We start from the raw sequence: 16,795 nt of genomic DNA, 5'->3' as shown, positions 1-16,795 counted from the left end.
CATATATCGACCAAAAAATTCAAAAGACGTCCATATTTCAAAACGACAGTTTCAAGAGGCATACTTCACGCACATTAGTGTTCTGCTTCTTTTGCTTTCTTTCTTTTTCGGTTAAAAAAACCGGAATGGGAAAAGGTAACCCTCAGAATGGGAGAAAACGTTCACAAATGAATCAATGGGCAAAGGTTTAATCTCCAATATATATAAACAGCTCACGCAGCTTAATATTAATAAAACAAACAACCCAATACAAAAATGGGCAGAAGATCTAAATAGACGTTTCTTCAAAGAAGTCACAGAGATGGCCAAGACGCACATGAAAAGCTGCTCAACATCACTAATTATTAGAGAAATGCAAATCCAAACGACAATGAGGTATGACCTCACACCTGTTAGAATCGGCATCATCTGAAAATCTACAAACAACAAATTCTGGGGAGGGTGTGGACAAAAGGAACCCTCTTCCACTATTGGTGGGAAGGTTAATTGATACAGTCACTATGGAGAACAGTATGGAGGTTCCTTTAAAATACTAAAAAGAGAATTACCATAGGATCCAGCAATCCCACTTCTGGGCATATACCCAGAGAAAACCATAACTCAAAATGACACATTCACCACAATGTTCATTGCAGCACTATTTACAATAGCCAGGTAATGGAAGCAACCTAAATGCCCACAGACAAACGAATGGATAAAGATGTGGTACATATATAAAATGGAATATTACTCAGCCATAAAAAGGAATGAAAGTGGGTCATTTGTAGAGAAGTCGATGGATCTAGAGACTGTCATACAGAGTCAAGTAAGTCAGAAAAAGAAAAACAAATATTCTATATTAATGCATAAAGGTGGAAGCTAGAAAAATGGTACAGATGAACTGGTTTGCAGGGCAGAAATAGAGACACAGAGGTAGAGAACAAACATATGGACACCAAGTGGGGGAAGCCATGGAGTGGTGGTGGTGGGATGAGTTGGGAGATTGGGATTGACTTGTATACATGTATATGCATAAAATAGATAACTAATAATAACCTGCTGTATAAAAAAAAATAAAATTATATTTCAAAATTTTTAAAAATAAAACAGAAGAAAGTTCTTCCATTCACACAGATGTATTTATATGAATGAATTATTCCCATGCTTATATCTATAAATACATAAAAGAGGAATAAAATCTAACTTGAACCAAGAAAGAAAAAAAACCTAAACCAAACAGTTATACAGAGGAAAACACTACCAAGGCACTTGTTCCAGCGGTAAACAATTCTGAAATTGGTCAGTGGTGGGGAATCATCTCCCATACACCCAGCAGCCCCGCCCACCCATGCAAGGAGCCTCCTCATTGCAAAGCTGGGGGACCATGCCGAGGCCTCTGTGAGTAAACGTGAGCTGAGCCCCAGGCCAGCTGCTGCTGAACTGTTCCCACCCTTCCCACGTAAAACACCTGAATATGTACAAGGGCTTGAAAGCCTAGAGGAAGGGCCGTGGAGCCACACCAGTGACAGCACGCAGGTCAACTTGCTGCCTGCAGGCCAGCCAGGATGGTCCTGGCCCCGGGCGCTCTTCTGGAAGCTTTCCATTTCCCTGCCTGAGATACCCCTCCTGTCCCGGCCCCCACTCCTTTTTTTCCTTCCTCAGCCCGGAGAGAAATTCCAGTGGAAGTTATGGGTGACACATCCTCTTCTTTACAGGTGGCAGCCTGGCAACTCCTGCAGAAAGTCCAGCAGAGCCCCACTCACACCGGGCCACCAACAAAGCTGTGGACCCTCACACCCTCCCACCAGCACAGCCCCGAGACTGCTGATGGGGCAGAGAATATGGAGTCAGGCACAGCTGCAGGGGCTATTGTTGCCTGAAGTGCTGTTTATATTGACCTCAACACAGGCACACCTGGGGAGGGCTTGCCGGCAGGGTCAGGCTGCCCAGGTCAGCTAATCCTCAGCCCTCAGGGAATCACATTGCAGAAAAAGGACCTCGCTAAGACAGAATATTAGCCAAGGGAAAAAAGGACACAATGCCATTTGCAGCACCGTAGATGAGTCTAGAGGTAATCACGTGACTTGTAGTAAGTCAGAAAGTGAAAGACACATATCGTAGGATATCACTTATAGGTGTTACGTAAAAATTGATACCAGGGCAGATATTTCCACGGAGAAGGGCAATCACAGATTCATTAAACAAACTTATGGTTCACCAATGGAAAGGTGTGAGGATTGGATTCATTACTATATCGGGGTTAACAGACATATACAAACACAGGTGAAATATATAATCACCAAAGACCTACGGAATAGCAAGAGAAGACTATTCAACATTCTGTCATAACGTACATGGGAAAAGGGTCCCAGGAAGAACAGACCTATGTATATGTGTAAAAGAACCACATCTTGCACACCTACAACAAGTCAAACGTTGTCATCAAACTTGCTGTAATAAAAAATAAAAAATTAAATTAAAAACACGAACAAGAAGTAGTGAGACAAACTTGAGGGGCTTTCTCCTGGCACATTCCTTTCTAAATTCCAATCTAGAACATGGCTTCCATTGAGGCTCTGATGCCCTAGTAACCAGATTTGGTAAGGGAGAACTGCTGCCACCTTGTGGCCGTTTCACACAACAGCAGCTTTAATCCCAGCGCTAATGGTCAGTGGATATTCAAAATCGTTGCAGGCCTGTAAATGACACCTGCCCTGAAAACAAATCCTGGGGTCATATATCGACCAAAAAATTCAAAAGACGTCCATATTTCAAAACGACAGTTTCAACAGGCATACTTCATGCACATTAGTGTTCTGCTTCTTTTGCTTTCTCTCTTTATTGGTTAAAAAAACCGGAATGGGAAAAGGTAACCCTCAGAATAGGAGAAAACGTTCACAAATGAATCAATGGACAAAGGTTTAATCTCCAATATATATAAACAGCTCACGCAGCTTAATATTAATAAAACAAACAACCCAATACAAAAATGGGCAGAAGATCTAAATAGACGTTTCTTCAAAGAAGTCACAGAGATGGCCAAGACGCACATGAAAAGCTGCTCAACATCACTAATTATTAGAGAAATGCAAATCCAAACGACAATGTGGTATGACCTCACACCTGTTAGAATCGGCATCATCAGAAAATCTACAAACAACAAATTCTGGGGAGGGTGTGGACAAAAGGAACCCTCTTCCACTATTGGTGGGAAGGTAAATTCATACAGTCACTATGGAGAACAGTATGGAGCTTCCTTTAAAAAACTAAAAAGAGAATTACCATAGGATCCAGCAATCCCACTTCTGGGCATATACCCAGAGAAAACCATAACTCAAAAAGACACATTCACCACAATGTTCATTGCAGCACTATTTACAATAGCCAGGTAATGGAAGCAACCTAAATGCCCACAGACAGACGAATGGATAAAGATGTGGTACATATATAAAATGGAATATTACTCAGCCATAAAAAGGAATGAAACTGGGTCATTTGTAGAGAAGTCGATGGATCTAGAGACTGTCATACAGAGTCAAGTAAGTCAGAAAGAGAAAAACAAATATTCTATATTAATGCATAAAGGTGGAAGCTAGAAAAATGGTACAGATGAACTTGTTTGCAGGGCAGAAATAGAGACACAGAGGTAGAGAACAAACGTATGGACACCAAGTGGGGGAAGCCATGGAGTGGTGGTGGTGGGATGAGTTGGGAGATTGGGATGGACCTGTATACATGTATATGCACAAAATAGATAACTAATAATAACCTGCTGTATAAAAAAATAAATAAAATTATATTTCAAAATTTTTAAAAATAAAACAAAAGAAAGTTCTTGCATTCACACAGATGTATTTATATGAATGAATTATTCCCATGCTTATATCTATAAATACATAAAAGAGGAATAAAATCTAACTTGAACCAAGAAAGAAAAAAAACCCAAACCAAACAGTTATACAGAGGAAAACACTACCAAGGCACTTGTTCCAGCGGTAAACAATTCTGAAATTGGTCAGTGGTGGGGAATCATCTCCCATACACCCAGCAGCCCCACCCCCCCATGCAAGGAGCGTCCTCATTGCAAAGCTGGGGGACCATGCCGAGGCCTCTGTGAGTAAACGTGAGCTGAGTCCCAGGCCAGCTGCTGCTGAACTGTTCCCACCCTTCGCAGGTAAAACACCTGAATATGTACAAGGGCTTGAAAGCCTAGAGGAAGGGCCGTGGAGCCACACCAGCGACAGCACGCAGGCCAACTTGCTGCCTGCAGGCCAGCCAGGATGGTCCTGGCCCCGGGCACTCTTCTGGAAGCTTTTCATTTCCCTGCGTGAGATACCCCTCCTGTCCCGGCCCCCACTCCTTTTTTTCCTTCCTCAGCCCGGAGAGAAATTCCAGTGGAAGTTATGGGTGACACATCCTCTTCTTTACAGGTGGCAGCCTGGCAACTCCTGCAGAAAGTCCAGCAGAGCCCCACTCACACCGGGCCACCAACAAAGCTGTGGACCCTCACACCCTCCCACCAGCACAGCCCCGAGACTGCTGATGGGGCAGAGAATATGGAGTCAGGCACAGCTGCAGGGGCTATTGTTGCCTGGAGTGCTGTTTATATTGACCTCAACCCAGGCACACCTGGGGAGGGCTTGCCGGCAGGGTCAGGCTGCCCAGGTCAGCTAATCCTCAGCCCTCAGGGAATCACATTGCAGAAAAAGGACCTCGCTAAGACAGAATATTAGCCAAGGGAAAAAAGGACACAATGCCATTTGCAGCACCGTAGATGAGTCTAGAGGTAATCACGTGACTTGTAGTAAGTCAGAAAGTGAAAGACACATATCGTAGGATATCACTTATAGGTGTTACGTAAAAATTGATACCAGGGCAGATATTTCCACGGAGAAGGGCAATCACAGATTCATTAAACAAACTTATGGTTCACCAATGGAAAGGTGTGAAGATTGGATTCATTACGATATCGGGGTTAACAGACATATACAAACACAGGTGAAATATATAATCACCAAAGACCTACGGAATACCAAGAGAAGACTACTCAACATTCTGTCATAATGTACATGGGAAAAGGGTCCCAGGAAGAACAGACCTATGTATATGTGTAAAAGAACCACATCTTGCACACCTACAACAAGCCAAACGTTGTCATCAAACTTGCTGTAATAAAAAATAAAAAATTAAATTAAAAACACGAACAAGAAGTAGTGAGACAAACTTGAGGGGCTTTCTCCTGGCACATTCCATTCTAAATTCCAATCTAGAACACGACTTCCATTGAGGCTCTGTTGCCCTAGTAACCAGATTTGGTAAGCGAGAACTGCTGCCACCTTGTGGCCGTTTCACACAACAGCAGCTTTAATCCCAGCGCTAATGGTCAGTGGATATTCAAAATCGTTGCAGGCCTGTAAATGACACCTGCCCTGAAAACAAATCCTGGGGTCATATATCGACCAAAAAATTCAAAAGACGTCCATATTTCAAAACGACAGTTTCAAGAGGCATACTTCACGCACATTAGTGTTCTGCTTCTTTTGCTTTCTTTCTTTTTCGGTTAAAAAAACCGGAATGGGAAAAGGTAACCCTCAGAATGGGAGAAAACGTTCACAAATGAATCAATGGACAAAGGTTTAATCTCCAATATATATAAACAGCTCACGCAGCTTAATATTAATAAAACAAACAACCCAATACAAAAATGGGCAGAAGATCTAAATAGACGTTTCTTCAAAGAAGTCACAGAGATGGCCAAGACGCACATGAAAAGCTGCTCAACATCACTAATTATTAGAGAAATGCAAATCCAAACGACAATGAGGTATGACCTCACACCTGTTAGAATCGGCATCATCAGAAAATCTACAAACAACAAATTCTGGGGAGGGTGTGGACAAAAGGAACCCTCTTCCACTATTGGTGGGAAGGTAAATTGATACAGTCACTATGGAGAACAGTATGGAGGTTCCTTTAAAATACTAAAAAGAGAATTACCATAGGATCCAGCAATCCCACTTCTGGGCATATACCCAGAGAAAACCATAACTCAAAATGACACATTCACCACAATGTTCATTGCAGCACTATTTACAATAGCCAGGTAATGGAAGCAACCTAAATGCCCACAGACAAACGAATGGATAAAGATGTGGTACATATATAAAATGGAATATTACTCAGCCATAAAAAGGAATGAAAGTGGGTCATTTGTAGAGAAGTCGATGGATCTAGAGACTGTCATACAGAGTCAAGTAAGTCAGAAAGAGAAAAACAAATATTCTATATTAATGCATAAAGGTGGAAGCTAGAAAAATGGTACAGATGAACTGGTTTGCAGGGCAGAAATAGAGACACAGAGGTAGAGAACAAACGTATGGACACCAAGTGGGGGAAGCCATGGAGTGGTGGTGGTGGGATGAGTTGGGAGATTGGGATGGACCTGTATACATGTATATGCATAAAATAGATAACTAATAATAACCTGCTGTATAAAAAAATAAATAAAATTATATTTCAAAATTTTTAAAAATAAAACAGAAGAAAGTTCTTCCATTCACACAGATGTATTTATATGAATGAATTATTCCCATGCTTATATCTATAACTACATAAAAGAGGAATAAAATCTAACTTGAACCAAGAAAGAAAAAAAACCTAAACCAAACAGTTATACAGAGGAAAACACTACCAAGGCACTTGTTCCAGCGGTAAACAATTCTGAAATTGGTCAGTGGTGGGGAATCATCTCCCATACAACCAGCAGCCCCGCCCCCCCATGCAAGGAGCGTCCTCATTGCAAAGCTGGGGGACCATGCCAAGGCCTCTGTGAGAAAACGTGTGCTGAACCCCAGGCCAGCTGCTGCTGAACCGTTCCCACCCTTCCCAGGTAAAACACCTGAATATGTACAAGGACTTGAAAGCCTAGAGGAAGGGCCGTGGAGCCACACCAGCGACAGCACGCAGGCCAACTTGCTGCCTGCAGGCCAGCCAGGATGGTCCTGGCCCTGGGCGCTCTTCTGGAAGCTTTCCATTTCCCTGCCTGAGATACCCCTCCTGTCCCGGCCCCCACTCCTTTTTTTCTTTCCTCAGCCCGGAGAGAAATTCCAGTGGAAGTTATGGGTGACACATCCTCTTCTTTACAGGTGGCAGCCTGGCAACTCCTGCAGAAAGTCCAGCAGAGCCCCACTCACACCGGGCCACCAACAAAGCCGTGGACCCTCACACCCTCCCACCAGCACAGCCCCGAGACTGCTGATGGGGCAGAGAATATGGAGTCAGGCACAGTGGCAGGGGCTATTGTTGCCTGGAGTGCTGTTTATATTGACCTCAACCCAGGCACACCTGGGGAGGGCTTGCCGGCACGGTCAGGCTGCCCAGGTCAGCTAATCCTCAGCCCTCAGGGAATCACATTGCAGAAAAAGGACCTCGCTAAGACAGAATATTAGCCAAGGGAAAAAAGGACACAATGCCATTTGCAGCACCGTAGATGAGTCTAGAGGTAATCACGTGACTTGTAGTAAGTCAGAAAGTGAAAGACACATATCGTAGGATATCACTTATAGGTTTTACGTAAAAATTGATACCAGGGCAGATATTTCCACGGAGAAGGGCAATCACAGATTCATTAAACAAACTTATGGTTCACCAATGGAAAGGTGTGAGGATTGGATTCATTACTATATCGGGGTTAACAGACATATACAAACACAGGTGAAATATATAATCACCAAAGACCTACGGAATACCAAGAGAAGACTATTCAACATTCTGTCATAACGTACATGGGAAAAGGGTCCCAGAAAGAACAGACCTATGTATATGTGTAAAAGAACCACATCTTGCACACCTACAACAAGCCAAACGTTGTCATCAAACTTGCTGTAATAAAAAATAAAAAATTAAATTAAAAACACGAACAAGAAGTAGTGAGACAAACTTGAGGGGCTTTCTCCTGGCACATTCCTTTCTAAATTCCAATCTAGAACACAACTTCCATTGAGGCTCTGATGCCCTAGTAACCAGATTTGGTAAGGGAGAACTGCTGCCACCTTGTGGCCGTTTCACACAACAGCAGCTTTAATCCCAGCGCTAATGGTCAGTGGATATTCAAAATCGTTGCAGGCCTGTAAATGACACCTGCCCTGAAAACAAATCCTGGGGTCATATATCAACCAAAAAATTCAAAAGACGTCCATATTTCAAAACGACAGTTTCAAGAGGCATATTTCACGCACATCAGTGTTCTGCTTCTTTTCCTTTCTTTCTTTTTTGATTAAAAAAACGGGAATGGAAAAAGGCAACCCTCAGAATGGGCAAAAACGTTTGCAAACGAATCAATGGACAAAGGTTTAATCTCCAATATATATAAACAGCTCATGCAGCTTAATATTAATAAAACAAACAACCCAATACAAAAATGGGCAGAAGATCTAAATAGACGTTTCTTCAAAGAAGTCACAGAGATGGCCAAGACGCACATGAAAAGCTGCTCAACATCACTAATTATTAGAGAAATGCAAATCCAAACGACAATGAGGTATGACCTCACACCTGTTAGAATCGGCATCATCAGAAAATTTACAAACAACAAATTCTGGGGAGGGTGTGGACAAAAGGAAACCCTCTTCCACTATTGGTGGGAAGGTAAATTGATACAGTCACTATGGAGAACAGTATGGAGGTTCCTTTAAAAAACTAAAAAGAGAATTACCATAGGATCCAGCAATCCCACTTCTGGGCATATACCCAGAGAAAACCATAACTCAAAAAGACACATTCACCACAATGTTCATTGCAGCACTATTTACAATAGCCAGGTAATGGAAGCAACCTAAATGCCCACAGACAGACGAATGGATAAAGATGTGGTACATATATAAAATGGAATATTACTCAGCCATAAAAAGGAATGAAACTGGGTCATTTGTAGAGAAGTCGATGGATCTAGAGACTGTCATACAGAGTCAAGTAAGTCAGAAAGAGAAAAACAAATATTCTATATTAATGCATAAAGGTGGAAGCTAGAAAAATGGTACAGATGAACTTGTTTGCAGGGCAGAAATAGAGACACAGAGGTAGAGAACAAACGTATGGACACCAAGTGGGGGAAGCCATGGAGTGGTGGTGGTGGGATGAGTTGGGAGATTGGGATGGACCTGTATACATGTATATGCACAAAATAGATAACTAATAATAACCTGCTGTATAAAAAAATAAATAAAATTATATTTCAAAATTTTTAAAAATAAAACAAAAGAAAGTTCTTGCATTCACACAGATGTATTTATATGAATGAATTATTCCCATGCTTATATCTATAAATACATAAAAGAGGAATAAAATCTAACTTGAACCAAGAAAGAAAAAAAACCTAAACCAAACAGTTATACAGAGGAAAACACTACCAAGGCACTTGTTCCAGCGGTAAACAATTCTGAAATTGGTCAGTGGTGGGGAATCATCTCCCATACAACCAGCAGCCCCGCCCCCCCATGCAAGGAGCGTCCTCATTGCAAAGCTGGGGGACCATGCCGAGGCCTCTGTGAGTAAACGTGAGCTGAGTCCCAGGCCAGCTGCTGCTGAACTGTTCCCACCCTTCGCAGGTAAAACACCTGAATATGTACAAGGGCTTGAAAGCCTAGAGGAAGGGCCGTGGAGCCACACCAGCGACAGCACGCAGGCCAACTTGCTGCCTGCAGGCCAGCCAGGATGGTCCTGGCCCCGGGCACTCTTCTGGAAGCTTTCCATTTCCCTGCCTGTGATACCCCTCCTGTCCCGGCCCCCACTCCTTTTTTTCCTTCCTCAGCCCGGAGAGAAATTCCAGTGGAAGTTATGGGTGACACATCCTCTTCTTTACAGGTGGCAGCCTGGCAACTCCTGCAGAAAGTCCAGCAGAGCCCCACTCAAACCGGGCCACCAACAAAGCTGTGGACCCTCACACCCTCCCACCAGCACAGCCCCGAGACTGCTGATGGGGCAGAGAATATGGAGTCAGGCACAGCTGCAGGGGCTATTGTTGCCTGGAGTGCTGTTTATATTGACCTCAACCCAGGCACACCTGGGGAGGGCTTGCCGGCAGGGTCTGGCTGCCCCGGTCAGCTAATCCTCAGCCCTCAGGGAATCACATTGCAGAAAAAGGACCTCGCTAAGACAGAATATTAGCCAAGGGAAAAAAGGACACAATGCCATTTGCAACACCGTAGATGAGTCTAGAGGTAATCACGTGACTTGTAGTAAGTCAGAAAGTGAAAGACACATATCGTAGGATATCACTTATAGGTGTTACGTAAAAATTGATACCAGGGCAGATATTTCCACGGAGAAGGGCAATCACAGATTCATTAAACAAACTTATGGTTCACCAATGGAAAGGTGTGAGGATTGGATTCATTACGATATCGGGGTTAACAGACATATACAAACACAGGTGAAATATATAATCACCAAAGACCTATGGAATACCAAGAGAAGACTACTCAACATTCTGTCATAATGTACATGGGAAAAGGGTCCCAGGAAGAACAGACCTATGTATATGTGTAAAAGAACCACATCTTGCACACCTACAACAAGCCAAACGTTGTCATCAAACTTGCTGTAATATAAAATAAAAAATTAAATTAAAAACACGAACAAGAAGTAGTGAGACAAACTTGAGGGGCTTTCTCCTGGCACATTCCATTCTAAATTCCAATCTAGGACACGACTTCCATTGAGGCTCTGTTGCCCTAGTAACCAGATTTGGTAAGCGAGAACTGCTGCCACCTGGTGGCCGTTTCACACAACAGCAGCTTTAATCCCAGCGCTAATGGTCAGTGGATATTCAAAATCGTTGCAGGCCTGTAAATGACACCTGCCCTGAAAACAAATCCTGGGGTCATATATCGACCAAAAAATTCAAAAGACGTCCATATTTCAAAACGACAGTTTCAAGAGGCATACTTCACGCACATTAGTGTTCTGCTTCTTTTGCTTTCTTTCTTTTTCGGTTAAAAAAACCGGAATGGGAAAAGGTAACCCTCAGAATGGGAGAAAACGTTCACAAATGAATCAATGGACAAAGGTTTAATCTCCAATATATATAAACAGCTCACACAGCTTAATATTAATAAAACAAACAACCCAATACAAAAATGGGCAGAAGATCTAAATAGACGTTTCTTCAAAGAAGTCACAGAGATGGCCAAGACGCACATGAAAAGCTGCTCAACATCACTAATTATTAGAGAAATGCAAATCCAAACGACAATGAGGTATGACCTCACACCTGTTAGAATCGGCATCATCAGAAAATCTACAAACAACAAATTCTGGGGAGGGTGTGGACAAAAGGAACCCTCTTCCACTATTGGTGGGAAGGTAAATTGATACAGTCACTATGGAGAACAGTATGGAGGTTCCTTTAAAATACTAAAAAGAGAATTACCATAGGATCCAGCAATCCCACTTCTGGGCATATACCCAGAGAAAACCATAACTCAAAATGACACATTCACCACAATGTTCATTGCAGCACTATTTACAATAGCCAGGTAATGGAAGCAACCTAAATGCCCACAGACAAACGAATGGATAAAGATGTGGTACATATATAAAATGGAATATTACTCAGCCATAAAAAGGAATGAAAGTGGGTCATTTGTAGAGAAGTCGATGGATCTAGAGACTGTCATACAGAGTCAAGTAAGTCAGAAAGAGAAAAACAAATATTCTACATTAATGCATAAAGGTGGAAGCTAGAAAAATGGTACAGATGAACTTGTTTGCAGGGCAGAAATAGAGACACAGAGGTAGAGAACAAACATATGGAAACCAAGTGGGGGAAGCCATGGAGTGGTGGTGGTGGGATGAGTTGGGAGATTGGGATTGACCTGTATACATGTATATGCATAAAATAGATAACTAATAATAACCTGCTGTATAAAAAAATAAATAAAATTATATTTCAAAATTTTTAAAAATAAAACAGAAGAAAGTTCTTCCATTCACACAGATGTATTTATATGAATGAATTATTCCCATGCTTATATCTATAAATACATAAAAGAGGAATAAAATCTAACTTGAACCAAGAAAGAAAAAAAACCAAAACCAAACAGTTATACAGAGGAAAACACTACCAAGGCACTTGTTCCAGCGGTAAACAATTCTGAAATTGGTCAGTGGTGGGGAATCATCTCCCATACACCCAGCAGCCCCGCCCCCCCATGCAAGGAGCGTCCTCATTGCAAAGCTGGGGGACCATGCCGAGGCCTCTGTGAGTAAACGTGAGCTGAGTCCCAGGCCAGCTGCTGCTGAACTGTTCCCACCCTTCGCAGGTAAAACACCTGAATATGTACAAGGGCTTGAAAGCCTAGAGGAAGGGCCGTGGAGCCACACCAGCGACAGCACGCAGGCCAACTTGCTGCCTGCAGGCCAGCCAGGAAGGTCCTGGACCCGGGCACTCTTCTGGAAGCTTTCCATTTCCCTGCCTGAGATACCCCTCCTGTCCCGGCCCCCACTCCTTTTTTTCCTTCCTCAGCCCGGAGAGAAATTCCAGTGGAAGTTATGGGTGACACATCCTCTTCTTTACAGGTGGCAGCCTGGCAACTCCTGCAGAAAGTCCAGCAGAGCCCCACTCACACCGGGCCACCAACAAAGCTGTGGACCCTCACACCCTCCCACCAGCACAGCCCCGAGACTGCTGATGGGGCAGAGAATATGGAGTCAGGCACAGCTGCAGGGGCTATTGTTGCCTGGAGTGCTGTTTATATTGACCTCAACCCAGGCACACCTGGGGAGGGCTTGCCGGCAGGGTCAGGCTGCCCAGGTCAGCTAATCCTCAGCCCTCAGGGAATCACGTTGCAGAAAAAGGACCTCGCTAAGACAGAATATTAGCCAAGGGAAAAAAGGACACAATGCCATTTGCAGCACCGTAGATGAGTCTAGAGGTAATCACGTGACTTGTAGTAAGTCAGAAAGTGAAAGACACATATCGTAGGATATCACTTATAGGTGTTACGTAAAAATTGATACCAGGGCAGATATTTCCACGGAGAAGGGCAATCACAGATTCATTAAACAAACTTATGGTTCACCAATGGAAAGGTGTGAGGATTGGATTCATTACGATATCGGGGTTAACAGACATATACAAACACAGGTGAAATATATAATCACCAAAGACCTACGGAATACCAAGAGAAGACTACTCAACATTCTGTCATAATGTACATGGGAAAAGGGTCCCAGGAAGAACAGACCTATGTATATGTGTAAAAGAACCACATCTTGCACACCTACAACAAGCCAAACGTTGTCATCAAACTTGCTGTAATAAAAAATAAAAAATTAAATTAAAAACACGAACAAGAAGTAGTGAGACAAACTTGAGGGGCTTTCTCCTGGCACATTCCATTCTAAATTCCAATCTAGGACACGACTTCCATTGAGGCTCTGTTGCCCTAGTAACCAGATTTGGTAAGCGAGAACTGCTGCCACCTGGTGGCCGTTTCACACAACAGCAGCTTTAATCCCAGCGCTAATGGTCAGTGGATATTCAAAATCGTTGCAGGCCTGTAAATGACACCTGCCCTGAAAACAAATCCTGGGGTCATATATCGACCAAAAAATTCAAAAGACGTCCATATTTCAAAACGACAGTTTCAAGAGGCATACTTCACGCACATTAGTGTTCTGCTTCTTTTGCTTTCTTTCTTTTTCGGTTAAAAAAACCGGAATGGGAAAAGGTAACCCTCAGAATGGGAGAAAACGTTCACAAATGAATCAATGGACAAAGGTTTAATCTCCAATATATATAAACAGCTCACACAGCTTAATATTAATAAAACAAACAACCCAATACAAAAATGGGCAGAAGATCTAAATAGACGTTTCTTCAAAGAAGTCACAGAGATGGCCAAGACGCACATGAAAAGCTGCTCAACATCACTAATTATTAGAGAAATGCAAATCCAAACGACAATGAGGTATGACCTCACACCTGTTAGAATCGGCATCATCAGAAAATCTACAAACAACAAATTCTGGGGAGGGTGTGGACAAAAGGAACCCTCTTCCACTATTGGTGGGAAGGTAAATTGATACAGTCACTATGGAGAACAGTATGGAGGTTCCTTTAAAATACTAAAAAGAGAATTACCATAGGATCCAGCAATCCCACTTCTGGGCATATACCCAGAGAAAACCATAACTCAAAATGACACATTCACCACAATGTTCATTGCAGCACTATTTACAATAGCCAGGTAATGGAAGCAACCTAAATGCCCACAGACAGACGAATGGATAAAGATGTGGTACATATATAAAATGGAATATTACTCAGCCATAAAAAGGAATGAAAGTGGGTCATTTGTAGAGAAGTCGATGGATCTAGAGACTGTCATACAGAGTCAAGTAAGTCAGAAAGAGAAAAACAAATATTCTACATTAATGCATAAAGGTGGAAGCTAGAAAAATGGTACAGATGAACTTGTTTGCAGGGCAGAAATAGAGACACAGAGGTAGAGAACAAACATATGGAAACCAAGTGGGGGAAGCCATGGAGTGGTGGTGGTGGGATGAGTTGGGAGATTGGGATTGACCTGTATACATGTATATGCATAAAATAGATAACTAATAATAACCTGCTGTATAAAAAAATAAATAAAATTATATTTCAAAATTTTTAAAAATAAAACAGAAGAAAGTTTTTCCATTCACACAGATGTATTTATATGAATGAATTATTCCCATGCTTATATCTATAAATACATAAAAGAGGAATAAAATCTAACTTGAACCAAGAAAGAAAAAAAACCAAAACCAAACAGTTATACAGAGGAAAACACTACCAAGGCACTTGTTCCAGCGGTAAACAATTCTGAAATTGGTCAGTGGTGGGGAATCATCTCCCATACAACCAGCAGCCCCGCCCCCCCATGCAAGGAGCGTCCTCATTGCAAAGCTGGGGGACCATGCCGAGGCCTCTGTGAGAAAACGTGTGCTGAACCCCAGGCCAGCTGCTGCTGAACCGTTCCCACCCTTCCCAGGTAAAACACCTGAATATGTACAAGGACTTGAAAGCCTAGAGGAAGGGCCGTGGAGCCACACCAGCGACAGCACGCAGGCCAACTTGCTGCCTGCAGGCCAGCCAGGATGGTCCTGGCCCTGGGCGCTCTTCTGGAAGCTTTCCATTTCCCTGCCTGAGATACCCCTCCTGTCCCGGCCCCCACTCCTTTTTTTCTTTCCTCAGCCCGGAGAGAAATTCCAGTGGAAGTTATGGGTGACACATCCTCTTCTTTACAGGTGGCAGCCTGGCAACTCCTGCAGAAAGTCCAGCAGAGACCCACTCACACCGGGCCACCAAAAAAGCCGTGGACCCTCACACCCTCCCACCAGCACAGCCCCGAGACTGCTGATGGGGCAGAGAATATGGAGTCAGGCACAGTGGCAGGGGCTATTGTTGCCTGGAGTGCTGTTTATATTGACCTCAACCCAGGCACACCTGGGGAGGGCTTGCCGGCAGGGTCAGGCTGCCCAGGTCAGCTAATCCTCAGCCCTCAGGGAATCACATTGCAGAAAAAGGACCTCGCTAAGACAGAATATTAGCCAAGGGAAAAAAGGACACAATGCCATTTGCAGCACCGTAGATGAGTCTAGAGGTAATCACGTGACTTGTAGTAAGTCAGAAAGTGAAAGACACATATCGTAGGATATCACTTATAGGTTTTACGTAAAAATTGATACCAGGGCAGATATTTCCACGGAGAAGGGCAATCACAGATTCATTAAACAAACTTATGGTTCACCAATGGAAAGGTGTGAGGATTGGATTCATTACTATATCGGGGTTAACAGACATATACAAACACAGGTGAAATATATAATCACCAAAGACCTACGGAATACCAAGAGAAGACTACTCAACATTCTGTCATAACGTACATGGGAAAAGGGTCCCAGGAAGAACAGACCTATGTATATGTGTAAAAGAACCACATCTTGCACACCTACAACAAGTCAAACGTTGTCATCAAACTTGCTGTAATAAAAAATAAAAAATTAAATTAAAAACACGAACAAGAAGTAGTGAGACAAACTTGAAGGGCTTTCTCCTGGCACATTCCTTTCTAAATTCCAATCTAGAACACGACTTCCATTGAGGCTCTGATGCCCTAGTAACCAGATTTGGTAAGGGAGAACTGCTGCCACCTTGTGGCCGTTTCACACAACAGCAGCTTTAATCCCAGCGCTAATGGTCAGTGGATATTCAAAATCGTTGCAGGCCTGTAAATGACACCTGCCCTGAAAACAAATCCTGGGGTCATATATCGACCAAAAAATTCAAAAGACGTCCATATTTCAAAACGACAGTTTCAAGAGGCATATTTCACGCACATCAGTGTTCTGCTTCTTTTCCTTTCTTTCTTTTTTGATTAAAAAAACGGGAATGGAAAAAGGCAACCCTCAGAATGGGCAAAAACGTTTGCAAACGAATCAATGGACAAAGGTTTAATCTCCAATATATATAAACAGCTCATGCAGCTTAATATTAATAAAACAAACAACCCAATACAAAAATGGGCAGAAGATCTAAATAGACGTTTCTTCAAAGAAGTCACAGAGATGGCCAAGACGCACATGAAAAGCTGCTCAACATCACTAATTATTAGAGAAATGCAAATCCAAACGACAATGAGGTATGACCTCACACCTGTTAGAATCGGCATCATCAGAAAATTTACAAACAACAAATTCTGGGGAGGGTGTGGACAAAAGGAAACCCTCTTCCACTATTGGTGGGAAGGTAAATTGATACAGTCACTATGGA

Source organism: Mesoplodon densirostris, chromosome 5 (assembly GCF_025265405.1).
Source record: "Mesoplodon densirostris isolate mMesDen1 chromosome 5, mMesDen1 primary haplotype, whole genome shotgun sequence".
In the NCBI taxonomy this organism is placed as follows: domain Eukaryota; kingdom Metazoa; phylum Chordata; class Mammalia; order Artiodactyla; family Ziphiidae; genus Mesoplodon; species Mesoplodon densirostris.
Note: the sequence above shows the minus strand (reverse complement) of the source record.